This window comes from Heteronotia binoei, chromosome 4 (genome assembly GCF_032191835.1).
Source record: "Heteronotia binoei isolate CCM8104 ecotype False Entrance Well chromosome 4, APGP_CSIRO_Hbin_v1, whole genome shotgun sequence".
NCBI lineage: Eukaryota > Metazoa > Chordata > Lepidosauria > Squamata > Gekkonidae > Heteronotia > Heteronotia binoei.
The window spans coordinates 183419808-183434807 of NC_083226.1; the positions used below are offsets into that span (position 1 = coordinate 183419808).

Sequence of the window (15000 nt, forward strand, 5' to 3'; positions counted from 1 at the left end):
TTGCTTGCTGGTGAATCTCTAACTTCTCTCTTCCTTGAAAGTGAAAACCTTTGCCGGGGCGGCTTTTACGAATGTGTAAGAGCAGCCCTGCTGGCTCAGATTGGGGGCCTTGAATCCCGCAGGGGCCAGACGCTTCTTCCATGAAAGGGTCTCTGTAAAATACTGGGTTTGATGCATCGTGGTTAAAACAGGAATTGTGCTTGATTGATCACTCCCTACAAAATGGTGGGCCGGCGACCCCACTTATAAGCGTGTCCCAGAACCACCCCCTAGATCCCCCTACAAAATCGCTACAGTCAAGCTTCACGCCAGAACTGCTCATTGGTTCCCTTGCTGTTGTTCAGTCGCGCAGCCGAGTCCGACTCTTTGCGACCCCGTGGACAAAGTCACGCCAGGCCCGCCTGTCTTCCAGCATCCTCTGAAGTCTGCTCAAATTCGTGTTTGTTACATCAGTAATGCTGTCCAGCCATCTCATCTTTTACCGTCCCCTTCTGCTTTTGCCTTCTGTCTTCCCCAGCATCAGGATCTTCTCCAGAGAGTGCTCCCTTCTCAAAGTATTTGAGCTTCAGCTTCAGCATCTGACCTTCCAGCAGAGCAAGTTTGGTGTAGTGGTTAAGTGTGCGGATTCTTATCTGGGGGAACCTGGTTCGATTCCCCACTCCTCCACTTGCACCTGCTAGCATGGCCTTGGGTCAGCCATAGCTCTGGCAGAGGTTGTCCTTGAAAGGGCAGTGCTGTAAGAGCCCTCTCTAGCCCCACCCTCACAGGGTGTCTGTTGTGGGGGAGGAAGGTAAAGGAGATGGTGAGCCGCTCTGAGACTCTTCGGAGTGGAGGGCGGGATATAAATCCAATATCTTCATCTACCTCACAGGGTGTCTCTTGTGGGGGAGGAAGGCAAAGGAGATTATGAGCTGCTCTGAGACTCTTCGGAGTGGAGGGCGGGATATAAATCCAATATCTTCATCTGCCTCACAGGGTGTCTGTTGTGGGGGAGGAAGGGAAAGGAGATTATGAGCCGCTCTGAGACTCTTCAGAGTGGAGGGCGGGATATAAATCCAATATCTTCTTCCAGGGAACAATCTGGGTTGATTTCCCTTAGGACTGATTGGATCTTCTTAGAATCATAGAATCATAGAGTTGGAAGGGACCTCTAGGGTCACCTAATCCAACCCCTGCACAATGCAGGAAGCTCACAAACACCTCCCCCTAAATTCACAAGGGACTCTCAAGATTCTTCTCCAGCACCACAGCTCAAAAGCATCTATTCTTCTGTGCTCGGCCTCCCTTGTGGTCCAACTCTCACAGCCATACATTACTACTGGGAATACCGTCGCTTTGATTATATGGACTTTTGTTGGCAGGGTGATGTCTCTACTTGAGTCCAAATCACATAATGCATCCCAGAGAGCGTTCCCACGGTAGCTCGAACGCTCGAAAGCTACCCGCCAAACATACAAGTTCGGTTCACAACAATCTCGATAACACCTTTCCCCTAATGGCCCAACAGCAGGGGGAATGCAGAGAGATGCCATGGCATGTGGCCACCACCAGTTTGCCACCAAAACTGACCTGGGAAATCCCGAGTGAGGGACAGGCTCTTGTCTCTGATGTTGCCTTCTGCTTCAGAAGGGCTTGGGGTCCCTCCGAAGCACAAACCCGAGAGGAGGCACTCCCATTTGCCAAAGCTAGGGAAGAAATGCAAAATGGATCTTGCCTCTGTGTGTGCTAATCTTGGGGAGTTGTGGAGGGGGCTACCTCCATGTTCGGGCTGCCAGTTTGGTGTAGTGGTTAAGTGTGCGGACTCTTATCTGGGGGAACCGGGTTTGATTCCCCACTCCTCCCCTTGCAGCGGCTGGTATGGCCTTGAGTCAGCCAGAGCTCTCTTATCTGGGAGAACCGGGTTTGATTCCCCACTCTTCCACTTGCACCTGCTGGAATGGCCTTAGGACCTCACATGGTCCTAGAAAGGGCAGCTTCTGTGAGAGTCAGTCTGGTGAAGTGGTTAAGTGTGCAGACTCTTATCTGGGAGAACCGGGTTTGATTCCCCACTCCTCCACTTGCAGCTGCTGGGATGGCCTTGGGTCAGCCATAGGTCGGGCGGAGGTTGTCCTTGAAAGGGCAGCTTCTGTCAGAACTCTCTCAGCCCCACCAACCTCACAGGGTGTGGGGGAAGAAGGTAAAGGTAAGCCTCTCTGAGACCCTGATTCAGAGAGAAGGGTTGGGTATAAATCTGCGGTCTTCTTCTTCTGTATCATTCCTGTGCAATCTGAGCTCTCAATCACACAGCAGAGCTACTGGACCAAACCTCTCTTCCTTATATTGTCTGAGGCTCCTCCCCCTCCTGGTCCCCTGGGGAAGGAAGGAAAGAGACAGAACTTCTTTAGAAGCAAACTCTCCCTCCCCACCCCCACCCCAATATAAATCTTTTTCTTCTTCCTCCTCCTCTTCCTCCAGGTAGAGCCTGGAATTCCAGAGATCAGTTCCCCAGGAGTAAAGGGCTGCTTTGGAGAGTAACCCAGAATTCGCCACCCCACTCCGCGCAGTCAGAGCGGCTGGCCATGGCGACAGTGGCAAGGGCAGCTGTGGATTCTTTGACTGTCTTCACAAGGAGTCTTGGAGGGCTGTGGCTTGCGTGCAGAAGGCCCCTGGTTCAATCCCCGCCATCTCCAGTTAAAAGATCTGGCAGCAGCTGATGCAGAGAAGACCTTTTCTCTGCCCTGGAGAGCAGCTGCCGGTCTGAGTAGACAAGACTGACTCTGAGGGGGACCAAGGCTCTGATTCAGCAGAAGGTGTTTTCTTAGAGCCTTGCTGGATCAGAACAACAATCAATCTAGTTCAGCATCCAATAATCAATCTAGTTCAGAGAGCCAGTTTGGTGTAGTGGTGAAGTGTGCGGACTCTTATCTGGGAGAACCGGGTTTGATTCCCCACTCCTCCACCTGCTGGAATGGCCTTGGGTCAGCCACAGCTCTTGCAGAGTTGTCCTTGAAAGGGCAGCTTCTGGGAGAGCTCTCTCAGCCCCACCAGAAGAGAGCCAGTTTGGTGTAGTGGTTAAGTGTGCGGACTCTTATCTGAAAGAACCGGGTTTGATTCCCCACTCCTCCACTTGCAGAATATGGAATTCACTGCCACAGGAAGTGGTGGCGGCTGCAAGCATAGCCAGCTTTAAGAAGGGATTGGATAAAAATATGGAGCAGAGGACCATCAGTGGCTATTTGTCACAGTGTTTACGCACGCACGCACACACACATATATATATTGGCCAGTGTGTGACAGAGTGTTGGACTGTATAAGCCATTGGCCTGATCCAACATGGCTTCTCTTACGTTCTTATGAATGGCCTTGGGTCAGCTATAGCTCTCACAGGAGTTGTCCTTGAAATGGCATCTTCTGAGAGAGTTCTCTCAGCCCCACCCATCTCACAGGGTGTCTGCTGTGTGGGAAGAAGATAAAGGAGATTGTAAGCCACTCTGAGACTCTTGATTCAGAGAGAAGGGTGTCTGCAGTCTTCTTCTTCTTCTTCTTGCGCAGTGGCTGACCAATTCCTCTGGAGGGCCAGCAACAGGGCACAGAGACTGAGCTTTCATAAAGATGTCAGAAGATGTCAGTGGTCCATCTGGTCCAGCGTCCTGTCTCACACAGCGGCCAACCAGTTCTTCTGGAGGGCTAGCAAAAGGGCCTCGAGTCCCTTTTAACCGCTTTGAGTTTGGGAAGCCCACAAACTGCACTCGTTGCAAAGAATTTGCCTTCCTTCTCTCCTTCCCTCCTTTTCTTGTGTAAGGAGTCCCAGTTAGAAACTGATTACCTGTCATGTTTCCAGAGTTCGTTTCTAGCTGTGAAATCACTGCACGAAAAGGAGTGTAGAAAAGCAACAAGCCGGATGTGTGTGCTTCCCAGCTAGAGGGGGAAGAAATGGTTTCAAGTGTTACCTGAATGCTGCCTCTGTGCTGGAGATGTCTCTTTGACCTGAGTCCCTGCAAAGAAATCTTTTCTGCGGCAGATTGCAAAACCACATTCATTGTTTGGTTCAGTGTTTGGAAGCCTGATTCCCCTCTCCCCCCGCCCATCACCCTCTTAGTCAGCTGCTGAGTTGACTCTCCAGTATTTCAAGCAGAGATCTACCCCTTTTCAATTTTTTAAAAGGAGTATTAACTTCGCTGCTGTCATGTTTATCTTGGCACTTGTCAATCCCACGTTTCTGGGATCGCTTAGATTGCGCTTCGGATCGGCTCTTCCGTGGCTTAACGAGCAAATCGTTTGCCACTTAACAGGTTCTCAAGAAATAAGAGAGAGAGGGATCCCCGCTTCAGCCTTCTTGGTTCCTTCCCTCAGGTTCCGTGCGCATGTGCAGAGAAGACGAAGAAGAAGAAGAAGATATTGGATTTATATCCCGCCCTCCACTCCGAAGAGTCTCAGAGCGGCTCACAATCTCCTTTACTTCCCCACCCCCCCACAACAGACACCCTGTGAGGTAGATGAAGATATTGGATTTATATCCCGCCCTCCTCTCCGAAGAGTCTCAGAGCGGCTCACAATCTCCTTTCCCTTCCTCCCCCACAACAGACACCCTGTGAGGTAGATGAAGGTATTGGATTTATATCCCACCCTTCACTCTGAAGAGTCTCAGAGCGGCTCACAATCTCCTTTACCTTCCTCCCCCACAACAGACACCCTGTGAGGTAGATGAAGATATTGGATTTACATCCCGCCCTCCACTCCGAAGAGTCTCAGAGCGGCTCACAATCTCCTTTACCTCCCCCCCCCCCACAACAGACACCCTGTGAGGTAGATGAAGATATTGGATTTATATCCCGCCCTCTTCCCCAAAGAGTCTCAGAGCGGCTCACAATCTCCTTTCCCTTCCTCCCCCACAACAGACACCCTGTGAGGTAGATGAAGGTATTGGATTTATATCCTGCCCTCTACTCCGAAGAGTCTCAGAGCGGCTTACAATCTCCTTTCCCTTCCTCCCCCACAACAGACACCCTGTGAGGTAGATGAAGATATTGGATTTATATTTCGCCCTCCACTCCGAAGAGTCTCAGAGCGGCTCACAATCTCCTTTACCTCCCCCCCCCATAACAGACACCCTGTGAGGTAGATGAAGATATTGGATTTATATCCCGCCCTCCTCTCCGAAGAGTCTCAGAGCGGCTCACAATCTCCTTTCCCTTCCTCCCCCACAACAGACACCCTGTGAGGTAGATGAAGGTATTGGATTTATATCCTGCCCTCTACTCCGAAGAGTCTCAGAGCGGCTCACAATCTCCTTTCCCTTCCTCCCCCACAACAGACACTCTGTGAGGTAGATGCAGATATTGGATTTATATCCTGCCCTCCACTCCGAAGAGTCTCAGAGCGGCTCACAATCTCCTTTCCCTTCCTCCCCCACAACAGACACCCTGTGAGGTAGATGAAGATATTGGATTTATATCCCGCCCTCCACTCCGAAGAGTCTCAGAGCGGCTCACAATCTCCTTTACCTTCCTCCCCAACAACAGACACCCTGTGAGGTAGATGAAGATATTGGATTTATATCCCGCCCTCCACTCCAAAGAGTCTCAGAGCGGCTCACAATCTCCTTTCCCTTCTTCCCCCACAACAGACACCCTATGAGGTGGGTGGGGCTGGAGAGGGCTTTCACAGCATCTGCCCTTTCAAGGACAACCTCTGCCAGGGCTATGGCTAACCCAAGGCCATTCCAGCAGTTGCAAGTGGAGGAGTGGGGAATCAAACCCGGTTCTCCCAGATAAGAGTCCACACACTTCACCACTACACCAAACCAACTCTCAGAGTGCGGCTAGCCTGCGTTGAAGCGGAACAAGGTGCCGCCCCCACCTTTAAGACCGTGTTGCGTATGGGGACCAAAGTGAAGACTGTATAGGGTCTTCCTGCCTGGCTCATTGGAGCCATAAGAACGGAGCTTGGGGACTTGGGAACAATCCAAACCCCTGCTGCCCTGCACCAATCACAGACCCCCTCTGGTTTGGATGATCCAATCAGGTGCTTGCGCGGGAACCCTGAGCTGTATATAGTCGGCTCCGTTGGCCCAGTTCTGCAGTCTAGAAGTGCAGCCTTCCTAATGCTGTGCCTAATAAAGAGTTGATGTTTCGTTACTACTTCCCCACTATTTTATAGACCGACGTTTTATTCAAGGTAAAAACTTTCATGTTGAATTGTTTTCTGTGGCCCCGAAGGTAGGACCAGAACCAGTGGGTTGAAATTAAATCAAAAGAGTTTCCGGCTCAACATTAGGAAGAACTCCCTCACTGTTAGAGCGATTCCTCAGTGGAACAGGCTTCCTCCTTCGGAGGTGGTGGGCTCTCCTTCCTTGGAGGTTGTTAAACAGAGGCTAGATGGCCATCTGACAGCAATGAAGATCCTGTGAATTTGGGGTAGGTATTTGTGGGTTTCCTGCATTGTACAGGGGGTTGGACTAGATGACCCTGAAGGTCCCTTCCAACTCGATGATTCTATGAGTTAGAGCAGATCCTTAGTGGAAGAGGCTTCCTCCTTGGGAGGTAGTGGGCTCTCCTTCCTTGGAGGTTTTTCAACAGAGACTAGATGGCCATCTGACAGCAATGAATATCCTATGAATTTAGGGGGAAGTTTTTGTGAGTTTCCTGCATTGTGCAGGGGGTTAGACTAGATGGTCCTGGAAGTCCCTTTCAACTCTTCTGTGATTCTAACAGGCTTCCTCCTCGGGAGGTGGTGGGCTCTCCTTCCTTGGAGGTTTTTAAGCAGAGGCTAGATGGCCACCTGACAGCAATGAGGATCCTGCAAATTTAGAGAGAAGTGTTTGTGAGTTTCCTGCATCGTGCAGGGGGTTGGACTAGATGTTCCTAGAGGTCCCTTGCAACTCTTCAGTAATTCTAACAGGCTTCCTCCTCGGGAGGTGGTGGGCTTTCTTGGAGGTTTCTAGATGGCCATCTGACAGCAATGAAGATCTTGTGAATTTAGGGGGGAGGTGTTGGTGAGTTTCCTGCATTGTGCAGGGGGTTGGACTAGATGACCCCAAAGGTTCCTTCCAACTCTTCTATGATTCTAACAGGCTTCCTCTTCAGGAGGTGGTGAGCTCTCCTTCCTGGGAGGTTTTTAAACAGAGGCTAGATGACCACCTGACAGCAATGAGGATTCTGTGAATTTAGGGGGAGGTATTTCTCAGTGTCCTGCATTGTGCAAGGGGCTGGTCTAGATGACCCTGGAAGTCCCTTCCTGCTCTGTGATTCTATTATTCCTTTCCGCCAGCCTGAGAAGTTACCAAGGCCAGTCTATTGATAGCGGGATGCCTGTTTAGAGAAGAGACTGGACAATTGAGGAGAGGTCAATTCTCCAGCACTTTGCTTCCCATTTTCACTTGAAAATGTAACCATTATATATAAGGGGGTCGACTGCCTGGCCCGCCAGTCTTAGCAAAACACGTTTTGCTACCAGTATCATCAGTGACTGAATAAACTGCCATTTATTAAGTGGACTGCTTGTGTAACTTGAGTTACTGGGGTCTTGGCAAACTGGCCTGGAGAAAAATTGCAGCCTGACCCCAAAGTGGCAGTCAACATTTCCCTTGGTGTTTAAGAAAAGGCCACAAGAACTAAGCACTGAAGCAACCCTTCCTGCCCTCTTTCTCATAAGAACATCAGAGAAGCCATGTTGGATCAGGCCAGTGACCCATCCAGTCCAACACTCTATGTCACATAAGAGAAGCCCTGTTGGATCAGGCCAGTGGCCCCTCCAGTCCAACACTCTGTGTCACATAAGAGAAGCCATGTTGGATCAGGCCAGTGGCCCCTCCATTCCAACACTCTGTGTCACATAAGAGAAGCCATGTTGGATCAGGCCAGTGGCCCCTCCATTCCAACACTCTGTGTCACATAAGAGAAGCCATGTTGGATCAGGCCAATGGCCCATCCAGTCCAACACTCTGTGTCACATAAGAGAAGCCCTGTTGTGTGTGTATATATATATATATATATATATATATATATATATATATATATATATATATATATATACACACACACACACACACACACACACACTGTGTTAATAGCCGCTGATGGGCCTCTGCTCCATATTTTTATCTAACCCCCTCTTGAAGCTGGCTATGCTTGTAGCCGCCACCACCTCCTGTGGCAGTGAATTCCACATATTAATCACTCTTCGGGTGAAGAAGGACTTCCTTTTATCCGTTTTAACCTGTCTGCTCAGCAATTTCATCGAATGCCCACGAGTTCTTGTATTGTGAGAAAGAAAGAAAAGGACTTCTTTCTCTACCTTCTCCATCCCATGTATTACCTTGTAAACCTCTATCATGTCACCCTGCAGTCGACATTTCTCCAAGCTAAGGAGCCCCAAGTTTTTTAACCTTTCTTCATAGGGAAAGTGTTCCAACCCTTTAATCATTCTAGTTGCCCTTTTCTGGACTTTTCCCAATGCTATAATATCTTTTTGAGGTGCGGTGACCAGAATTGCACACAGTATTCCAAATGAGACCGCACCATCGATTTATACAGGGGCATTATGATACTGGCTGATTTGCTCATGATCTCCCTAATTCACAGATGATGTCTCTTTCTGTGTTCTCAGCGATTTCACCACTAAAACTTTTAAGTTCTAATGACATTCACAAACCTGAAGGTTGATCCATGGATTTTGGGTTGTGCGTGTTACTTTAGGTGTAATTTGATTGAAGGTAAGCATTCTCTTGTAACAGACTCTAAAAATAACAGGGGGCATGACCTACTGCATTCATCAATCGACAGGGGTGTTTTTAACCAAGTATTTATAATATCAGAGGAATTTTTTAAATAATGCAATTCAATAGGGGAAAAAAAGTGTAAAACGTGATTGATTTTATCATGTAATTTATGCACGCACCTGGACTGGCACTTAAGGCGATCGATATCCGTTATTAATGGGGCCTGAGATAATTTTTGTTTCTTTCCCTGAAAGGATTTTGTGGTTAGCTTCCATGGTGAGACTATTGATGGACACGTGGAATTTAGTTTGCAAGTTCAATGTTTCACACACGGTGTGTGTGTGTGGGGGGGGAATTGCTTTACAACCTGTGACTCAGGAGAAGAGCGGAGAAGGCTTTTTGCAGAAATCTGCTCTCGGAGAAAACTGTGAGGTTGAAGGAAAGGAAAGGTCCCCTGTGCAAGCAATAGTCCGTTTCCAACTCTGGGGTGACGTTGCTTTCACAACGTTTTCACGGCAGACTTTTGACGGGGTGGTTTGCCATTGCCTTCCCCAGTCATCTACACTTTCTCTCCAGCAAGCTGGATACAAAGAAGGATGCAATTTTTTAGCCCCACTACCTTGAGGAACCAACAACAGCAAAGAAGAATAAACATCCAATGAATGCAGATTGGAATGAGATACAGAAACAAATTAACATCTGTAAAGGGGAGGGACGGTGGCTCAGTGTTAGAACATCTGCTTGGTAAGCAGAAGGTCCCAGGTTCAATCCCCGGCATCTCCCACTAAAAAGGGTCCAGGCAAGTAGGCGTGAAAAACCTCAGCTGGAGACCCTGGAGAGCCATGAATGGGGCTGTGGCTCAGTGGTAGAGCATCTGCTTGGTAAGCAGAAGGTCCCAGGTTCAATCCCCGGCATCTCCCACTAAAAAGGGTCCAGGCAAGTAGGCGTGAAAAACCTCAGCTGGAGACCCTGGAGAGCCATGAATGGGGCTGTGGCTCAGTGGTAGAGCATCTGCTTGGTAAGCAGAAGGTCCCAGGTTCAATCCCTGGCATCTCCAAAAAAAGGGTCCAGGCAAATAGGCGTGAAAAACCTCAGCTTGAGACCCTGGAGAGCCGCTGCCAGTCTGAGTAGACAATACTGACTTTGATGGACTGAGGGTCTGATTCAGTATAAGGCAACTTCATATGTTCATATGTTCATTGAGACATCCGCACCTTTGGAGTGAGCCGGTTCCTGGAGATTTGGTGAAGGAGCTGGGGAGGGGGGGGGGAGGGGGACCTTTGCATGGGGTTGTCAGGTGCTTCCTGGGAAACAGTAGGAGGTGGGGGGGGGCTTACCAGAAGCGGAGGGAGGCCAGAGCTGAAATCCCAGTGCTGATTCTCAGGCAGAGAAGAGATCTTTCACATCACCTACCAACCTGGTCTTTTAATTGGAGATGCTCGAGGGTCGAACCTGGGGCTTTGCCTGCCAAGGGCTGCGTCCAGACTGGCAGCTTCAGGTGCCCGGGAGGTGTCTCAAATCGGCCCAGTTCAAAATGGAGCGGCTGAATCCCAATCAGACGCTCCCGTGTGAGTCACCCATTTCCCACGTGGGAAGTGCTTTGGCGGGTTCAGACCCTTGGTGCGGTTGGGGGTTTCTTTCTTTCCATACGTTTTTAATGGCCATCCACCAACCCACCTGGGTTGCACGCTGCCGCACTCAGGTGCCGGGGAAGACAGATAGTGTGCGGCGGAAGGATTTTCTACCGCTTTTGAAGCTTTTTGAGATGCCTCAGAGACCCCGGAGGACGGGGCGAGTACGGGAGCGGGAAGGGAGACAGATGTTTCTCTTTTGGACTCGATTTTTGAAATCCGTCTGCGAGCCGTCCTTGTGTCGCCTTAAAATGCCGGTTTGGGCCCAGCGAAGCAGAGGTTCTGCCATCAGGATTGGATCTACATGTTTTTGAGGGGGAGGCAAAATTAAAAAATGATGCCCCCCTATGGGCCGTTCTATCTTATGGTCCCATAGAATACAATGGACTCCATACCCAATTTGGTGCCCCCCCTCCGATAGCACCCGGGGCAAGCACCCCCCTCTGCCCCCCCTAGATCCGGCCCTGTCTGCCACTGAACTACAGCCCTTCCCCATCGAAAGGGATGCCCATTACGAAACGCTCCCCCCCCCCCACTTTCCCTTGTTAAGGTCTGAGGGAGGCCCTGAAGCTTAGTGAAGGAGCACTCTCATCTTATCTAACTTGTAACATAAGAGGAGACTGTAACTTCTGTGAGAGCCAGTTTGGTGTAGTGGTTAAGTGTGCAGACTCTTATCTGGGACAACCGGGTTTGATTCTCCACTTCTCCACTCGCAGCTGCTGGAACGGCCCTGGGTCAGCCAGAGCCCTCACATTGTCCTTGAAAGGGCAGCTTCTGGGAGAGCCAGTTTGGTGTAGTGGTTAAGTGCGCAGACTCTTATCCGGGACATAGCTGGAACATTGTCCTTGAAAGGGCAGCTTCTGGGAGAGCCAGTTTGGTGCAGTGGCTAAGTTTGCAGACTCTTATCTGCGACAACCGGGTTTGATTCCCCACTTCTCCACTCGCAGCTGCTGGAACGGCCTTGGGTCAGCCATAGCCCTCACATTGTCCTTGAAAGGGCAGCTTCTGGGAGAGCCAGTTTGGTGTAGTGGTTAAGTGCGCAGACTCTTATCCGGGAGAACCGGGTTTGATTCCCCACTCCTCCACTTGCAGCTGCTGGAATGGCCTTGGGTCAGCCATAGCCCTCACATTGTCCTTGAAAGGGCAGCTTCTGGGAGAGCCAGTTTGGTGTAGTGGTTAAGTGTGCAGACTCTTATCTGGGACAACCAGGTTTGATTCTCCACTTCTCCACTCGCAGCTGCTGGAACGGCCTTTGGTCAGCCATAGTCCTCACATTGTCCTTGAAAGGGCAGCTTCTGTGAGAGCCAGTCTGGTGCAGTGGTTAAGTGTGCGGACTCTTATCTGGGACAACCGGGTTTGCTTCCCCACTCCTCCACTTGCTGCTGCTGGAATGGGCTTGGATCAGCCACAGCTCTCGCAGAGGTTGTCCTTGAAAGGGCAGCTGCTGTGAGAGCCCTCATCCCTACCCACCTCACAGTGTGTCTGTTGTTTGTGTGTGTGTGTGGGGGGAGAAGATATAGGAGATTGTGAGCCGCTCTGAGTCTCTGATTCAGAGAGAAGGGTGCGGTATAAAGTGCAATTCTTCTTCTTCTTGTCTGAAAATTTTGAAACCGTGGAGGGAAAAAAAAACACTACAAGGGGAAAGAGGGGGTGGGGGGAGAATTAAGACGTATGCCATACTTATCAAGCCTAAACTTATTTTGCTGATTTAAGGGCATAAAATGAATCGCTTGTAACTTAGCATATAGAAGAGTTCTCCTTGGCATAGTTACGAAATTTCAAAGTACTTTTCCTTACCCCACAAGCCAAATTGCAAATATTTCCAATCCTAAAGTCAGAGAATGCTGCAAACTGCCTTTGTGCATAATCAGGGCTTGCCATCTGAAAGGCAGGGGGGGGGGGAATAAATGTTGAAAGCAGGGAAAAAAATACAGTTTTTTGCAGTAAACACGCAGTGTTGTATCATAGAGGCAGAAATGTGCCATTATGGGAAGACTGGCGGTATATTTGGATATCAAGTCCAACTTTCTATCACTGAAAGTAGCACTCAGCTATTCAAGTGTACCTTCCGCATCTGCATTCCAGCAAATTAATTCTTGCCAAAATTAGTCAAAATTTAAATAATAAACATATCCTTGAAAATACATTGAGTATGCAAATTTGTTTAACGTAAAAAAATCTTCCTTATGCACAATTTGAGTAATACCTTTCTGTGGAAAGCATTTAGTGCATTCCAAAAGAGAAAATGTTTCACAGAGGTTTTCCCTCACTCCTAGTGCTCCCCAATTTTTTAATTTTTTCCCCTGGGAAAATAATTGTTTTTAGGGGGGAAACGGGCTGGGGGGGGGGCATCTTCGGCATTGTTATTGTTCTGGGCTTTCACATCTCTATGTTGTTCAAGACTTTCATGGCCACAGTTCATTAGTTGTAGATTTTCTGGGCTGTACGGCTGTGGTCTTGGCATTGTGGAACCTGACGTTTCACCAGCAGCTGTGACTGGTATCCTCAGAGATCTAACACAGAAAGCTACAGTTCTCTGAGTCAAAGTGAGAAGAAGATAGAAGGCAGGTAATTTATATCCACTCAAGAAGGTGAGGTAGGGCTGAGTCATTATCTTGTAGGCGTTTCACAGGCTGTGACATGCTAACGGTCCTGGAAGATAGGAGCAGAACCAATGGGTTGAAATTAAATCAAAAGAGTTTCTGGGTCAACATTAGGAAGAACTTCCTGACCGTTAGAGCGATTCCTCAGTGGAACAGGCTTCCTCCTTGGGAGGTGATGGACTCTCCTTCCTTGGAGGTTTTTCAACAGAGGCTAGATGGCTACCTGACAGCAATGAAGATCCTGTGAATTTAGGGGGAGGTATTTGCGAGTTTCCTGCATCGTGCAGGGGGTTGGACTAGATGACCCTGGAGGTACCTTCCAACTTTATGATTCTATGATTCCTGAGGAAGCTCTTTTGCATATGGATTGGCTGTTGAAATTCTAATAATATCTGTAGTGCTGTTGTAAGATGCAGAGGTGGCAGCACCAGAGCTCTGGAATGCTCTTCCAGAAGCCATACGGGCCCTGCGGGATCTGTCTGCGTTCCGCAGGGCCTGTAAGACCGAGTTGTTCAAGCAGGCCTTCGATGCTTGATGAAGATGGCTGCCACCGGACATCACACAGAACGCCGGTGATCACTGTTTGGAATTCTAATGCCGCTATAATGTAGGGATTCAGCACTTTAAAATGGTTTTAATAATTTTAATTGTAATATGTTTTTTAAACTGAAAATGTTAAATTATGGTTTTATATATTGTACTGGTTTAATTGTGTAGATACTGTGAGCCGCCCTGAGTCCGCTTGCGGAGAGGGCGGGATATAAATCAAATGCAATAAATAAATAATAAAATAAATAAATAAATAAAGGGCATCTTGCGTTTTTCAGGATTGGAAGCCATGCCCTATTCATTTTTAAAGTCCCTTCTTTCCTATTGAAATTGTGTGTATGTTTATGGATTTCATTGGCTTCCTTGTGTAATCTGACATAGTAATTGGATGTGTTGTCCAGCATGACAGTGTCTTGGAATAAAGTCAGGCCCCCAGAGGACTCCTATCAGGCCCCCGAGCAACTGGCCGTCATCTGCTTCCTTCTCCCTCTTTCTTGCTTCCTTCTGCATCACAGCTTGCTTTGCCAGGCTCGCTTGATCAGAGCTACTGAGCCAAGCCTCTCTTCCTTCTGTTGGCTGAGGCTCCTCCCCCAGTCCCCTGGGGAAGGAAGGAAAGAGCCAGAGCTTCCTCTGCCCAGTTCCCTGGATCCCATGGGAGAACTGCAAAGAAAGCACCTTTTCGACCGACGAGGGCTAACGATTAAGCGTGTTTTAAGTTTGTTTGTTTTTTTAATCTTTAATTGTGTTTGCCTGTGCCAATTATAAAGTTTATATCTCTGCTACCTGGCATTACATTTTATGGCGCACACGGCCCGGCCTGACAAGGTCTCATTTATGTCAAATTCGGCCCTCATGACAAATGAGTTCTGCAACATCTAATTTCACATCTCTGTTTGGAGCAACCCCAGTCAAAAAGTTCTGGGAAGGATTCTTCTGCTGGCAGCCTTCGTAGACCCAGGGGCCAGACGACCTTCCTAGAACATTCTTCCCAGGGTCAGCCCTGCCAAGGCCGATCAAGAGAGTCAGATTTCGCGCTGTTCTGTTGGACTTCACAGCTTACACTCTTTTTTTTTGGGGGGGGGGGTATATCTGCCTTTCCACAGCAGGCCTTCAATGGTGTGAAACGGGACCACTGGGAACAAGCCGAGCAAGCTCTCTGCGTTTAAAATACTGGCCAGCCATCTGCCGGGGGGGGGGGGGGGGAATGAAGAGGGATTCTTTTCCTGCTGTAGGTAGGGCTGCCATGTTCAATTCAAGAAATATCTTTGGGCTTTGGGGGTGAAGCCAAGAGACTTTGTGAGCGGAGCCAAGAGACTTTGGGGGTGGAGCCAGGAGCAAGGGTGTGACAAGCGTTCGATGAAATTGCTGAGCAGTCAGATTAAAACGGATAAAAGGAAGTCCTTCTTCACCCAAAGGGATTAACATGTGGAATTCACTGCCACAGGAGGTGGTGGCGGCTGAAAGCATAGCAAGCTTCAAGAGGGGATTGGATAAACATCTGGAGCAGAGGTCCATCAGT

General features: G+C 49.0%; 1 protein-coding gene and 1 non-coding gene across 2 annotated transcripts in view; both read left to right on the forward strand.

Moving 5' to 3' along the window:
* Positions 1-15000, forward strand: part of CNTFR (ciliary neurotrophic factor receptor) — a 761181-nt gene that overhangs the window by 280084 nt on the left and 466097 nt on the right. The gene's annotated exons all lie outside the window — the stretch shown is intronic.
* TRNAT-GGU (transfer RNA threonine (anticodon GGU)) lies at positions 9684-9755 on the forward strand. Its single transcript has one exon. It is a non-coding gene; the product is annotated as a tRNA-Thr (tRNA).